Source organism: Alexandromys fortis, unplaced genomic scaffold (genome assembly GCF_014885135.2).
Source record: "Alexandromys fortis isolate MF-2015 unplaced genomic scaffold, M_Fortis_MF-2015_v1.1 scaffold_332, whole genome shotgun sequence".
Classification (NCBI taxonomy): domain Eukaryota; kingdom Metazoa; phylum Chordata; class Mammalia; order Rodentia; family Cricetidae; genus Alexandromys; species Alexandromys fortis.
In genome coordinates, this window is record NW_026068232.1 from 311,891 (window position 1) to 326,463 (window position 14,573).

General features: G+C 40.3%; 1 long non-coding RNA gene across 6 annotated transcripts in view; it reads right to left on the minus strand.

Annotated features, from left to right (window-relative positions):
• Nucleotides 1–329: 329 nt before the first annotated feature.
• The window catches only part of LOC126493742 (uncharacterized), a 217,358-nt gene continuing 203,114 nt past the window's right edge, over nt 330–14,573 (minus strand). For all 6 annotated transcript variants that reach the window (XR_007589874.1, XR_007589871.1, XR_007589873.1 and 3 more), the window contains 3 exons: nt 13,582–13,741; nt 1,999–2,080; nt 330–551 (listed from right to left, as the gene is read on the minus strand). This is a non-coding gene — a long non-coding RNA (uncharacterized lncRNA). The remainder of the gene's footprint in view (nt 552–1,998; nt 2,081–13,581; nt 13,742–14,573) is intronic.

Genomic DNA, 14,573 nt, shown 5'->3' on the forward strand with positions numbered 1-14,573 from the left:
GTTTTCACAGTTGGAGTTTGTGTTTAGATTTCTTTGATTGTAACTATGTCCTGTTTCTTCCCTCTTTTAGTAATAAATTGTTAAGTTATTTGTTATTTTATAGGAGCCAAGAGTTCCAAGACATTTGATTTTAAAAAAACTTTTGGGTTATAAAAAAATTGGATATAATAAAGAGACTGAAATTCTAAGTGTTTCAATGTTTACATTCTGGGACATTAAAAGTTAGAATATCTATAATGCAATTATGATATTAATACATGATCTTGAGAATTACAAGAAAGGAAACACTATGGCTTAAAAGTAACATGTTTGTTCGCCATGATCAGAGAGTCCGGTTTTATCCCATGCTGTTCCAGTCATAGTCCAGCTGGCTTTGGTGAGCTCCCAATAGATCAGCCCCACTGTCTCAGTGGGTGGGTGCACCCCCCATGGTCCTGACATCCTTGCTCGTGTTCTCCCTCCATCTGCTTCTCATTGGGACCTTGGGAGCTCAGTCCAGTGCTCCAGTGTGGGTCTCTGTCTCTATCTCCATCCATCACCAGATGAAGGTTCTTAGCCAAGAGGATAACTATGTTTTTTCTTGGGTTCACCTTCTTCTTTAGCTTCTTTAGGTTCACCAGATATACACTCCGTGACCTTTATTTATGGCTAGAAACCAATTATGAGTGAATACATCCCATGTTCATCTTTTTGGGTCTGGGTTACCTCGCTCAGGATGAGGACTGATGAGAAGCCAAGGTCAATGGCAAGGGGTTTTGATCCTACTTCATGTTCTGGCTTGGTGGGAGCCTAGCCAGTTTGGATGTTCACCTTCCTAGACATGGAGGGAGGGGGGAGGACCTTGGACTTTCCACAGGACAGGGAACCATGACTGCTCTTTGGATAGGAGAGGGAGGGGGAGAGGAGTGGGGGGAGGGGGAGAAGAGAGGGAGGAGGGGGAGAAGAGTGGGGGGGGGGGAGGGAAATGGGAGGCTGGGAAGAGGCGGAAACTTTTTTTCTTATTCTCAATAAAATAAAAAAAAGTAACATGTTTGTATCTCAAATTGAGAAAAGATAAATTGTGATGGGCAATTTCATACTATATGGTTCATACCTAAGGCATTCATATGGGAATCAATAATTAAAATAATTGGATCTGAATGATAAGTAAATAAATTATTATGGAAGGAGTATTATAGTGGGATTTAAAATGTATTTTTATTAATAAATGTTACTTGACGATCAGAGAGTAAAACAGCTCCATGGGTCAGCCTTACAAACCATGAAGTGGTTACACACACTTTTAATCCTAGTAAACACACTAATTGCCATAGAAACTGGGAAGTGCATGCCTTTAGTCCCAGTGGTGCACTCCTTTAATCCCAGCAGCAGAGAGGATTATAAAATGGGAAGAGACAGTTCTCAGACACAGTCTCATTCAGAGATTCATTGAGGCAGGATCACCATTTTGGACTGAGTCTATGTAAGAGCCAGTGACTGACTGTTTTGCTTTTCAGATCTTCAGATTGAACCCCAGTTTATCTCTCTGAGCTCTTTTAAATCATGTGTCAAGGATGGGAAATTGGAATAGAGTTCATGTTGAGTGAGTGCACTATTGGGTAAATATATGAACATTACAAGGAATAAATTAAATAAAAATTACAAAATCATAAAAGGCAACATATCAATTTTTGATTGATTGTACTTCTAAACTATGATCCCCCTGATGGGTCTGTTGCAATATTGTCCTGAGGCAAAATATTGATCTGAGTGTATATGTAATTGAAAATTAATCTTAAAATAATTTAATTAACTCCAATGAAAGAAATATTAACATTTCCAGATTACAGTAATAATTATAAGAATAATGTGAATATATAGTGAATTTTTACAAACATACTATATGTCTGCATCCATTTGAGTATAGCTTAACTTTCTTATAAAAGAAGAGTGTAAGTATCCTTCACTATATACTTTATAGAAATGTTCTTCCCATTGGAATATGGGCATGCTCCTTACCTTGCTTGATCTCAAATACTGGTGTGTGCAGACAGGGAAGGGTAAACAAATGTATTTTCCACACAGTAGAAACAATATGTACCTAAAAAGAGAATTAGATTAGAACATAGACTACATGCAGTTCTTGATGGAAGCTGAATGGAAACAAAGGGGATGTTACAGTTATATTCTCTGCTCCCAGATGGTCATTCAGTACTGGGCAAAAGAAGATTATCACAAGACCCCATCCCCAATCCGGAATAAAGGTACACTTAAAAATTGAAAGCAAGATTTGTGCTTCCCTGCTCCCCTATCCAACCTTCCTTTATTCCAATCATCCTGTTTCCCCAGGTTCCCCCCATCCTCCCCTTCTCATTTTTCTCTCCCCATCTCCCCTTACTCCCATCCCACCCCATCCCCAAGATCCCAAGATTTTCCCCGGCAATTTTGTCTACTTCCCATAGCCAGGAGGATAACTATTAGGGTTGGCAAGAGACTTTAACCTAGAGTGGCTCCCAGGAGCCCAAGGTGATGTCCCCAGTTAGTTCCTTGGGCAGCTGAGGATAGGGAACCTGATATGACCCTATCCCATAGCAATACTGACGAATATCTTTCATATCACCATAGAACCTTCATCTGGTGATGGATGGAGATAGAGAAAGAGACCCACACTGGAGCACTGGACAGAGCTCCCAAGGTCCCAATGAGGAGCAGAAGGAGGGAGAACACGAGCAAGGATGTCAGGACCACGAGGGGTGCACCCACCCACTGAGACAGTGGGGCTGATATATTGGGAGCTCACCAAGGCCAGCTGGACTGTGACTGAAAAAGCATGGGATAAAACCGGACTCTCTGATCATGGCGAACAATGAGGACTGATGAGAAGCCAAGGACAATGGCAAGGGGTTTTGATCCTACTTCATGTTCCGGCTTGGTGGGAGCCTAGCCAGTTTGGATGTTCACCTTCCTAGACATGGAAGGAGAGGGGAGGACCTTGGACTTTCCACAGGGCAGGGAACCCTGACTGCTCTTTGGACTGGAGAGGGAGGGGGGGAGGAGTGAGGGGAAGGGGAAGAAGGGTGGGAGGAGGGGGGGAAATGGGAGGCTGGAAGGAGGCGGAAACTTTTTTTTTTCCTTTTCTCAATAAAAAATTTAAAAAAAAATGAAAGCAAATGAAAAATCGGTTTCTTCCAAAGGAGTATCACAGCACATACAAACTACCCTTAAGAGAGGATTCAAAGCACAACAGTACGTGGCACACATACAAAACACTAAATGACATTTTTGGAGATTCTTTGTCTCATCATTCTTGGCAGCAATTCTTTTATCCTTATATGTCCTTTGCCTATATGTAATAATTTACGATTCTGGGATTTTATTGCATTTATGTTTGCTTGAACATATGTGTCTTTGCATCTATGTGTTTCTTGTGCTATTTGGCAATTTTTTCTTCTTTTTTTTCTTTGTCATATTCTGATGGTTTTACTTATTATTATTATTGATATTTTACTATTATCACTACTATCATTATTACACGCATGCGTACATTCATTGAGAGAAAGATAGAGTGTAGATTTGGGCAGGTGAGAATGTGGGAAATATCATAAAGGAGTTGGAGGTCAGCAAACCATAGTCATTCTATATTGTAGGGAACAAAATCTATCTTCAATAAAAAGACAACATGCAAATGAAAATAGCATCAGCAAATGTTTCAACTATGAGCTCTCAGAGTTTCAGGTTGCCATATAAGAGATTATAAGATGCACTTAAAGAAAATTATTCACAAAGTAGGTCCATGAAGGCAATGTATGAAGCAGCAGGCCTCCTGTCTTGGTTAGCTACTGATGGCTGAGATTAATCTCATGCATTGCAGATAAAGCCAAAATCCAAAGCTGAATTAAAATGATGTACTTTACAGGGGACACAGCAGCTTAGGAAATAGAAACACATTTCCTACACAGGAAAAAGGAGCAGGTGACTCAGGCAGCATGTGGGAAATCTTAGAAAGTACCTGCCTATGCTGGATGTCAATTGGCTCTGTCTCCTGGCAGGTTTCAGGAGTAATGCTCCTTCACTGACCAGTATGTTATAGTCAGGTCCTGGCTAGAACCAGGATCCAGCTGTGAGCTGGACTCCAGCCAGGAGCCTGACTGAAAAAACCCCTTTGTGAAGGGACTGATATTATCTCCACTTGCCTCGGATTGGCTAAGTGTGTGATATCATCTAGAGAATGGATTTGGGCCAATCACAAGACAGATCTCAAAGCTACCAATGGAAATCAAGGGCCTGCTGTAACTATGGAGATTTCATCTGAGCTGCTATTGCATGTCTCTCTCCCCCTCCCTGTATGTTACCACAGAAACAGGGAAACTGAAACTAGAAAGACAGAAAAATGTAATTTAGCATGAAATGTGTGTGCAATTGATAACAGAGGGAAACAATCAGTGGTGCCTGGGCATGAGTATGCCTGGCTCCTTGACAATATACCCTGGCTTCCTATAAGAAAGCCTGCATTTCTGTATGAGACCTTCTGAATGCGACTCTGGGAAGCTAAGTGCAGCTTTCTGCTGATATTTGCCATCTGCCTATGTCGATTTTCATAACTTCTAAGAATGTACATGAGCCATCACATGGAATTGGAACTATTAGAGTGACGTGCAAAACGATGATTAGATTAATGAAAGAAATGGCGAATCCTATCCCTGGTCAAGCAATGTACCATAAAAAAAAATTCAGATGTATCATGAAAAGTGAAACTTTCAAAATATCTTTGTGCATGTGTGTATGTGTATGCATGTGTATGTGTGTATGTGTGTTTGTGTGTGTGTGTACATGTGCACATGCAGTTATGATGTGAGGAGCACAAGTGTACATACAGGAAACATACAGAGGACAAATTGTTTTCTCTGTTGCCTTCTTTCCATAAGTATGCCTATTCAATATAATTATATTAATATTTTGTGTTTCTAAAGCCCACCACCCATAACATGATCTAAAATCTTCCCCTACCTCTAACATTACTATTGTGTCATAATTTGAAGAACTCTCTCTATTTTGTGTGTATGTGTTTGTGTGTGTATCTGTGAGTACTTGCATTTGTGTGTGTCTGTGTGCATTTGTGTATGCAAGTGTGTGTTCTGCTTTCTTATTTTTATTTTTGTGATAATTTAATTACAACATATAATCTTTCCTGTCTTCAAACCCTCCCATACACCAATTCATGCTTTTTTTCGAATTCATAATCTCTTTTTCACTAATTGTTTTTGCATGCATATATATTATACACATATATTTTTTTGTTTGTTTGATTTTTCTAGACAGGGTTTCTCCATAGCTTTTTGGTTCCTGTCCTGGAACTAGCTATTGTAGTCCAGGCTGGCCTCGAACTCACAGAGATCCGCCTGCCTCTGCTTCCCTGGTGCTGGGATTAAAGGCTTGCGCCACCACCGCCCGGCTCCACATATATATTATTAAATATAAACGGATCAGTAAGTCTAATGCTACCTGCATGTATGTTTTCAAACCTGACTTTTGGTAGAAGACAAATAATTGGTGTGCTTCTCCCTGGGAAAGCCACATCTTTCATTTCCAGCTTTTCTCGGTGGCCTATAATTGTTTGTGTAAAATTGAGACCTCGTGGAATTTTGTTGGACTGTTTAACACATTAATTGCTGTCATCCTTATTGATCTCATTTTCATATAGTCATATTGTGGAGAGTTTATAGGTGGAGCTTCTGATATTAATGGGACATAAGATATCAAAGCATACTCTTTGATCATCTGACTCCTCACAACTTTTCTGCCCACTTCACTGCAATGTTCCATGAGCACTAGGTATGGAAGTGTTTGTAGATGCATCCATTATGATTGTACAAGCTTCTAAAGGAGGAAAACAATCTAAAGTCCTAAATAGCTATAATGGCTATGAACCACATCAAAGAACAGCATGGCACAATAACCTTAAGTGTGTAATAGTAGCACATGTATCTGGGTTATATCCAATGCCTGGCTATTTGTGCTTATGACCTGCTCAACATTAGGGAAACAATGCTTGCTATTGGAAATCTAGTTCATCTCACAGTGGTGATTATGTTATAGGAAGGGAGGAGAATTGATATCTATAATTTATTATTGCAACTTAGCAATTCATGCAAATTTGTCCTCATACACTGAGATAAATGTAGGCTTCTCTCATCATGAAGAAATTCTCCATTGTAGCAGAGATATCATTTCTGAAAACAATAACCAGCCAATATATAGGGTTATGGAGCCCAGGCTCCCTAATATTTAGTAGAAACTGAGTTCATTTAGGGCTGCCTGTGACTTCATGGATATGTGGAACTCCCCTGGACACTGAGTATTTTTCATAGATCAAACATTAGGGAAGAAAATAAATTCTTCCTTCTTGAGCAGTTCAACAAATGCCTAAGACCCCTAAAATAGGATTAACACTTCATCAGTTCCTGTAACAGCCATCCTGAGAATTTGGATAGCTTGATCTGATAAGAATCATGTACATGCAGTTTTATCTTCTTGAAACTCATATGTACAACTTTGCTATTATATTAAAAATGCAATTTTGACACAAATATCTATTATGTTGGGTCGCTTAAGCAGTTACTTTCACTAAAATTCACCAAATGATCTAGTTTGGCTAGACAGGAAAATTCAGAGATCTGCCACTGTCAATCATGCATTGGGATTGCATGCCCAGAATACTATTCCTGGATATTTACCTGTGTATTCTAGAAATAAACTCAGATGTTCATAATTTCAAAGCAGGTATGCCACTGACTGAGACAACTTCTGACCCAGGAACATTTTACCCTCAAGAAAAAATAAATCCATTGAATATAATTCAAGTACCATAAGGATATTCACTCTATGTAATCAATAATGCAAATTTGTGAGCTAATGCCCTACATTTATTAGCATAACTTTAAAAATAAACTTAATAAAGAACTTGAGACACCAAGAGTCATCTGTCATGAGCAAGTGTCAAGTGATATCAAGGTTTCAAAACCAATGAGATATCAAATCAAATAAAAGTCAATATTTTACATAGAATAAATCTACTAGCACCAATTATTTCTTCCACATATCACTATTGGGTACTGTGTCATGGACAGGAAGCACTAACTCTTTTTTATTTTTATTTTATTTATTTATTTATTTATTTATTATTTTGTTTTTCGAGACAGGGTTTCTCTGTGGCTTTGGAGCCTGTCCTGGAACTAGCTTTGTAGATCAGGCTGGTCTCAAACTCACAGAGATCCGCCTGCCTCTGCCTCCCGAGTGCTGGGATTAAAGGTGTGCGCCACCATCGCCCGGCTAGCACTAACTCTTATACAGTGAATTCCTTCATTTCAACACCAATGATTTTGTTGGTGAATCTGACTCCTTCTGTTCTACTCTACCCATGTTAATAGTCCAGTGAGATCATGTACTCTAGTGCTACACTGATATTCAGATTGATTTTCTGAGATATCACTGTGACTCTGTTTCCTTCTGTGACCTTAGTGCCAACTGCTACCTTCAATCCATGAGACCTGAATGCTGGTAGAGGTGTTAAGTATGCAAATATTCACACCCATAATATTTCTATTCACAGAAGTAAACATTGATTAGTCTGGAGGCATAATATATACTGACCCTGGGCTAATCTCCACTGTCTTCTCCTGTATTGATTTATACTAGATGCCTTCTGTGAAATTCTAACTACAGACCACACTTTCCCCACCCTCCCTATTACCATTCCCTCCCACACCTCGCTTCTAACCTTTGGTATCCACTCCTCCTGTATATCCTTTTAGAAATGGGCAGGCCTCCCATGGGGATAAACAAAGTATGTCATATCAAGATGAGGCAGGACCAAGCATCAAGTTTGGGCAAGGCAACTAAGCTTGGGGATACGGTTTCCCGAATCAAGCTCAAGTACCAGATGCAGATCCATATCCCACTGTTCAGATCCCCACAAACAGACTAAACTACACAACTGCCACACACATAGAGAAAGCCTAGGTCAGTCCCATGTAGCTTTCTTGCTATCAGCCCAGAGTTCATTAACTCACAGGAGCTCAGGTCCACTGTCAATGTGGGTTCCCCTTTCTTGACCTTGACTCCTGACTCATATAATTTTCCTCTCTCTCTTCAACAAGATACCTGGAAATTGGCCTGGTGCTTGGCTGTGATCTCTGAATATACTACCATCTGTTACTAGAGGAATGCTTTCTGATGACAATTAGGATAGTCACAGTCTGATTACAAGAGACCAGTTCAGGCACCCTCTCTGTTATTGCTAAGAGTCTTAGCTGGGGTCATTCATGGGAGTTTTGGTGACATCAGATTTCTCCCTAATCCTAAAATACTCCCCCATCAAGATATCTCTTTCATTATTCTCTCCATTCATCCCACTCCAAGCCCATTCAACCTGAATCCTTATATTCCCATACCTCCACCCCCATCACCCCCAGTTTTCTTAGAAGATCTCTTCTATTTTCCCTTACCAGGGAAAACCCATGTATCTCTCTTTGGATCCTCATTGTTAGCCTCTCTGAATCTGTGTATCATAGCCTGGTTGTCCTTTACTTTAAACCTAACATCCATTTATGAGTGAGTACATACTATGAGGTAGGAAGTAGCCTTGAATGCATTGGCACAGGAGACAATGTCCTGAATATAACATTAAGATCAACAATTAATAGTTGGGTTCTCCTAAAACTGAAAAACTACTGTAAGGCAAAAATACTGTCAGTAAGATAAAATGGCAGAGTTCAGAATGAAAAAAAAAAAAAACATTTTAACCAACCCTATATCTGACAGAGCACTGATCAAAATATACAAAGAATTAAAAAAACTTGACATCAAAATACCAAATAAATCCAGTTATAAATGGGATATAGGTTTATTTGTTGTTGTGTAATAAGCTTTTCCTACAATATGAAGATATATTGCATTCATTGCTAATAATAAATGGATTGACTGATGGCAAGGAAGAAGGTTCAAGGCAGAGACAATGCTGAAAAAAGAAGGGCTGACTCATATATTTGCCATGAGAAACAGAGTGAGCAGGGCAAGCAAGGTGAGAAGTGTGTACATGCCATAAATAAGACTCAGAGCTGAATATCAAAATCAGGAGGGGAGGCCACCACAGATCACCTGGCTGAAGACCCATCAGTAAACACATTTTGTGCCCCTGCCAGAGACTGCAAAGAAATAACTAAAGTTATTCCCTAAAGGGAAGCATACCAGGTAACTTTTGAAAAGGGTGACCAACTTATCAGAAGGATAATGATTATCAAACCTGCAGTGATTAGTGCATAAAAACAAGGTCCAATTCAGCAAAATTTTGCAGCCAAGTTATTTCTGCCTGGGTATATGGTGTAAGAACCTTATAAGGTAACATTCCAAAGGTTTGAAAACTAAGTTTATACCCTTTCTGAATGACACATAGCACAGCTGATGGATATGAGATAACAATTTTTACAGGTGACACATATTCATGTACCCATAGGATGGGTCCTTGCTCCCAAAAATCTCCAGTAGGACTATGCTGAGAGTAATATACATTGCCTTGCCTGGTGTCAACTTACAGAAGGAGGTTGGATCTGCATTCCCCTGCAGAATGTCCAAAAGTGGTTTTAAGACTCTAGTAGGAATTCCCAGACTGGGCTGGACCCAATGAGGTCTCCAAGCAATTTTTGAAGATCATTCAAAGTTTGTAGTTTTTCCAAGTAAAGAGTAACTTTCTGTGGTTTTACTCCTGTCTGCAACAGCTGATGCACCAAGTATTGATATGGAAACTGGTGTTGTACCTTTTCAGAGGCAATCATCAACCCAGCATGTGCTAGACATTCTTGTAAGTCAACAAAAGCCTCAAGAACTATATCTTGGTCCTGCCAGCTAATCAGATATCATCCATATAATGGATGATATACAGTTCAGAATATCTATGCCATATTGGGGCAATAACCCGGGCCACAAACATTTGGCAGATGACAGGACTACTGGCCATACCATTGGGTAATGCTACCAATTGGTAGCATCTATACAGTTCTATGAAATTTATAGATGGTACACTGAAAGCTAATTTATCAGTCTTTTGGATGCAAAGCAACGGTGAAAACACAATCATTTAGGTCAACAACTAAAAGATGGTATCCTGCAGGGATACCCAAAGGCTGAGGCAACCCAGGTTGAGTTGTCCAAATAATTTCCATACAATTATTTACTGCTCTAATATCTTGCAGCACCCTCCATTTATTAGACTTTTTCTTAGTAACAAACATAGGAGTATTCCATGGAGAAGTGGATGGCACTATGTGTCCTGCCTCTAGCTGTTCCTGGATCAGGGTATAAGCTACCTGTAATTTTTGCTTACTTGAGAGCCATTGCTCTATCCATACATGTTTTTCAGTTTTCAATTTTTTGGGGGAATGCTTTCTGGATGCTCTGCAATGGCTCCTAAGAAAAATCTCCTAGCCCTGCACATTGTCCAGGTAACTGTTGTATTATTTTCTTGTCCGCTAAAATCTGGGTATCTCCCTGCAGATTTTTGCCCAGCCCCTGACCAGGGACAAAGCCCTGGTTTGTTAACATGCACTGTACAGGTTCAGTGGTCAGAACTGCTCCCATGGCTTATAAGACATCTCTTCCCCACAAATTGAGAGGAAGGTGTTCCGGGACAAATAGTTTAAAAATATCCTTATGGCCTTCTTCATCATTCCAATCTAAATATTGGATACTGCACTCTGGAGAACTGGCCATTCCTACCCCCTGTAATGTCACAGAGGCTGGCTGTAGAAGTGAGACTGCGAGCCAGTGGTTTTAGCAATCACAGAACTATCAGCCGTGTATCAGCAAGGCCTTGGAACTTTGTCCATTGATTGTTAATGTAAGTGTGGGCCAGTTCTCAAAAATAGAAACCCCAAAAGCTCCAGGGAATCCTGTGGAGCCAAACCCCTTGCCCTTTCATTCTTATTTTAAAAAATGGATTAGTAGAGCAAAACATGGGCAAAAGCACTAGTTGAGCTATTCTCACTCCTTGAGAGATGCCAAGGATTCCTATACCAGCTTCAATCATAATTTTAATTTCTCCACTATAATCACAGTCTATGACTCCTGGTAAAATTTTAATTCATTTAAGTGCAGAACTCCTACCCAAGACTATACCTATTGAACCTTCTGGAATAGGTTCATATACTCCATTCCCCAAGGCCTATATACCCATTTGAAGGGTCAATACTGCCTGGATGGAGGTCCAGAGGTCTAGTCCTGAACTTCCTGGGGTACCTCGGACAAGGTCATAGACAGAGAGGCATTTCTCTGAGGAATGAATCTGATGGGAAAAGCGGTCTACTCATGGTCCTGTACACTTGTGTTTTGGGGGCCCAGGGCAGGCCCCTCCTCCCGTTTCCAAACACAGGGATGAGATTTCCTTGAATGTCAGTTTTAGAGTGACAGTCATTAGCCCACTGAGCCCACTTTTGACTTTTTGAGAAAACACCTGTATTTCCCCTGGGCTGATTAACTACCTCTTTACCTGCAGGGCAATTTCTTTTGATGTGTCCTGACCTTCCACACTGAAAACAATTCCTTGATCTAGCTACACCTTGACCCTCCCTAAGGGCAGAAACAATTACCTGACCCATCACATGAGTGTCATCAATGTCCATGCAATGTCCATGACTGGATAAAGTCATTTAAACTGCTATTTCTATGGGGGGATATAGCCTCTTGACAGTAGTTGTTAGCATTTCTTGGGCCAATTGTTTTATGACTGGCATATCTGATTCCACCTCCCCAAAAATGTGATAGATGTAACAGGCAGTAAAAAAAAAAAAAAAAAAAAAAAACTCAGAATAAGATTCTGAAGATCCTTGAAGGATCTTAAACAGCTGTTCCCCTGCTCCTTTATTAGGTAAAGCTTTCCAAGCTATCTGAGCAAACAGCAGGATCATAAGCAATCAGTGCTGCTAAGCTGGCACTGTCCTGCACCAGTTAACATGTCAAGGTTATGCTGGGGGATACCTGCAGTGGCATTACACGGGGCAGTATTTTTGCAATTTTCCTGCACCTATATTTGACTTTCCATAACAAATAATCTCCCCCGAAAGACAAGCCCTGTAAAACAGCATCCAGTCACTGGTGTAAGGTTGCGTTCCACAGAAGATTCCATTAAAGCCACAGTGAATGGTGCATGAGTTCCATAGGCTGTAGCTGCTTTTAGTTGCTTAATGTTCTTAAAGGTCAGAGAGGTATGCTGCCTGATCCTCTGTCCTTATGGATCAATAACTTCCACAACATAATAAATTTGCCTTTCTCTACTTAGATTATTTAGTCTACTTTGGATCTCTTGGATTTCTGCCTCTAAGTCAATGGGGTGGAAGCAGCAGCAAAAGGATTTGAAGTGGCAAGTAACTGATTTTGTGGTGGAGGTCTCATGGAGACATCTCTGTTTGCTCCCTTTCTTTCTTCCTTTTCTAACTTCTTTTTTATCAGTGCAATCTCCTTTTATAAAATTTCTTCTTCCTCTCCCATATCCATTTTAGAATTCTCAACTCCCCCCCCCCAAAGCTCTTAATAGAATCACAGATTCTACATCCTGAATCTCCTCAAATGTTCTGTTCAAATTCTCTAATTGCTCTTTTACTTTTACATCACTGAGAAGAGCATCTCTGACTAAGCGCCACAGTGAAAATTGAAAAATCCTCATTTTCAAGGGTGGTGGGAGAAATCCCCCAGTCTCAATAATCCAGGCCAACAGATGCAATTAGCAAGAAATGTCTTTATTGATTACACAGGGCCTGTGGGCGCAACAGCAGCTTATGCCAACTGAGCACCCTGGGAAAATTCAAACAGCCATATTTATAGGGAAAAATGATTACATAAGAGGGTAGTATAGCACAAGCATTTCATTGGCTCTCAAATTGGTGGGCTTAACTCATCCTGGGAATGGCCCCACGTCTATTCTTGAATTTCCCTGAAAAACCATAAAGACAGATAAAAACACCCTGCAGCGAGTTGACAGTTTAGATAGGATATCTTGGGGGGTGGAGTATTCCTTCTCCTTAGTCCCCCCAAAAAAACACAAAGCTAGATATAGCACTCTGCAGCAAGTTGACAATTTAGATAGAATGCCTTGGGGGTGGAGTATTCTCTTTCCTTAGCCTATTCAGTGAGTCTGCAACCCATAGATATCCAGCTTTAGCATCGGCTGAGCCCAGGGGCCCAGCAAAATTTTCAGCAGAGTTTAACATAGTATGTGGGCACAGGAGTCTTCCAAGTACAGGGGTCTTTCAAGTATGGGGGGTCTTTCAAAATATTGCTATGGGAAATTCTTCTGTCCCTTGCTCTTTCAATGCTTTTTGAAGGTCAGCCTTTACCTGTTCCCAATCAGAAATATTAAAGCTCCCCTGCATGAAGAAACCAGGGACTATACTCTAACACTGTCTTAATGATCTCTTGCCTTGCGCTGTCTCAATTTTAATACCGGTGCCTTATTTCTCTAACAGAGCTAACAATTGGTCTGTTAATTGGCCCATTAAAACTGGAACAGAATTAATTGCACCCATTTTCAATTCACCCTCACCAATCAATTCTTACCTGCTGGCCAGCATCCGAGGGCGATCTCTCAGGGGTCCCCTACTTCTCAGTCTTGCTGATGGGCCTCCAACTGTAACTCCTGATCTTGTTGGGGTCTCCAACTGTTACTCTCTTCGTACAGTTTGCGCACCACTGTACCATATGTGAGCCAGGCAAGAGCCTGGAGATTAAAAGAACACACAAGAGACCTGGGTCATTCAAAAAGAGATCAGCTGAAGGTCATTTATTCAAACTTAGGGAAAACCTTAAATACCTAGCTGCTGCACAATGGAATATCCCCCAGGTAAGTGGGAAATTATCATGCCTAAGGTGGAGTCAACACTGCCCTGTAGCTCTCATCACCAGGTGGGGCAGAGGGAGCACAGGAACAAAGAGGATATTTTAGCTGGCTGAACAGAAACTGTCCTCAAGATGAAACCTGGGAGCAGGGATAGACCCATAGGCCTACAATTTAGAATCATCTGATCATTACAAAGCATAGTCAACAGCATGGAATGGTCACAGTGACAAAGATTTATATTAGGTGACTATTAGAATTATGTTATGGTACCATAATGAGCAGATTCTAGTTATTTCCCAGAGACAACTGATGGCTATGTGAACTTCACACATGTCTGGCACTGAGTACAGGGTCAAATAAGAAATCTAGTTCATTAAAACTGCCAGTCAATGTTCAGAGATATGTTCAGGCCTGTATTCAGGCCATAGATTTTTGCTTACTATTCCACCTACTTTCACCATCAATTTCCAACGAGTATCAACATTCCTATTACATTTAATTACATAATCACGAATCTAAGGATTCAAGATTTGAACAAGTAGTACTTGTACAGAAAATAGGTGTATTTTCATCAAGGACAGGCGTAAAGCTCTTAGGTCAGTGAATAATCAAAGTGAAAGAAAACTATCTTTCCCTACTCCCAAAGATCAGAAGGAGAGAAAGATCAATGGTATGGCATGGCAGTATTTAGTAGCAAAGTCTGCCAATATAT